Below are 1799 nucleotides of genomic sequence, written 5' to 3'. Positions count from 1 at the left end.
AGACATTAAAAAAAAGAATCTTATGGCATTATTTGCTGCTGGTGTATTAATCTTCAAATATATTTTTATGTTCTCTTTCAGGGGATGTGGGATTTTCTTTAACTACTACCTATGGCCAGTCCAGTCTGGAGCAATAAAACGGCTAGAGAATTCATTCTACTGGGATTTGGGGATCTCCATGAGCTGCAAATTCTTCTCTTTCTTCTTTTTTCAGTGATCTACATTTTGAGCATGGTAGGGAACATCCTCATCATTACACTCATTGTAACTGATCAGCACTTGCACACTCCCATGTATTTCTTCCTGGGTAACTTGTCCTGCTTGGAGACGTGCTACACCTCCGCCATCCTGCCCAGGCTGCTGGCCAGTCTCCTGACGGGGGACAGAACCATTTCTGTCCAGCGCTGCCTCACACAATATTATTTGTTTGGTTTATTTGGAGCCACAGAATGTTATCTCTTAGCTGCAATGTCTTATGATCGGTATTTAGCAATATGCAAACCACTGTACTATGGAGCCCGTATGAATGGCAGATTCTGTGTCCTGCTAGCAGCTGGGTCTTGGATAAATGGGTTTTTGCCTATTACCATAATAACTTCTTTGTTGTCACAACTGCCTTTCTGTGGCCCTGGTAAGATTGATCACTTCTTTTGTGACTTAACCCCAGTGATAGACCTCTCCTGCAGCGACACCCGTCTGATAAAACTTTTGGGTGTTGTCCTGTCGGGTGTATGTTCACTGCCCCCATTTCTACTAACTGTAACATCTTACATTTGTATCATCACCTCCATCCTGAGAATCCCTTCCACCACCAGGCGGCAAAAGGCCTTTTCCACCTGCTCCTCTCACCTCATTGTGATTACAACTTTCTATGGGACCCTGATCATTGTTTATCTCCTCCCCAAAACTAAGACACTGCAAGACCTGAACAAAGTGTTCTCCATCTTCTACACCATCCTGACGCCCCTGCTCAATCCATTCATCTACAGCCTGAGGAACAAAGAGGTAAAAAAGGCCCTAAGAAAAGCAGTCAGTAAATTTACAGCTTTCACAAGAATTTAGAGACTGTTCGGTCATTGTTTTAGCTGTCAGTGAAATGGCAATAAACTGAGGAGTGGGAAATGTGGGAAATGGATCTTTCTCTTTGGTGTTGTGTGGTCATTTCTTCAGAATAGCTAGTGATGACTTGTGGCAAAGAAGAAGGGAGTTGCTAACCCGATAGAGTGAGATCATCAAGACTCCTCCAGGGTCAAAAATATTGGGTGATATCCTGGCCCTGCTGAAATGAATAGCAAAACTCCCATTGACTTCAATGGAGCAGGATTTCACCTATTAAAATAACATGCCATTCAAATCTAATCTACCCATTGTACCCACTTTATATAATAATTGTTGTGCACAGTACAAAGAGGCTTGGAAGCATTCGATTTTAATCTGTAAATATCAGTACGTGTTGATTTCACCGTGCACACTCAAACTGACGAAAAAAATATTTCCGTAGAAAATTATAGAAATTTTCTATACACTACAGACCGGCAAAGAAAGAAAAATGCAGCTTGAGAACATACTAGAATTTGATTTAAGGCTGTTTACTTTGTATGTCTTTGCATGTGCTGGAGACAATTTCTGTTTTAGCAGTTATAAAGTTTTCACTTTTTCAGTCTCAGTGTCTAGAGTCATTCAATAATTATTGTCTGGTTTTGTTCAGCCTGAAACTCATCATGAATATGGGTTAGTGTACTCACCAGGGATGTGGGAGGCCCAGGGTCATTCCACACTCTGCCTGATGCGGATAATGG

At 41.6% G+C, this 1799-nt stretch overlaps 1 pseudogene; it reads left to right on the top strand.

Annotated features, from left to right (window-relative positions):
• Positions 1-231: 231 nt before the first annotated feature.
• LOC125622644 (olfactory receptor 11A1-like) lies at positions 232-994 on the top strand (annotated as a pseudogene).
• The last annotated feature ends 805 nt before the right edge of the window (positions 995-1799 follow it).

This window comes from Caretta caretta, chromosome 13 (assembly GCF_965140235.1).
Source record: "Caretta caretta isolate rCarCar2 chromosome 13, rCarCar1.hap1, whole genome shotgun sequence".
Classification (NCBI taxonomy): Eukaryota; Metazoa; Chordata; order Testudines; family Cheloniidae; genus Caretta; species Caretta caretta.
Note: the sequence above shows the minus strand (reverse complement) of the source record. Positions and strands in the feature narration are given on the sequence as shown.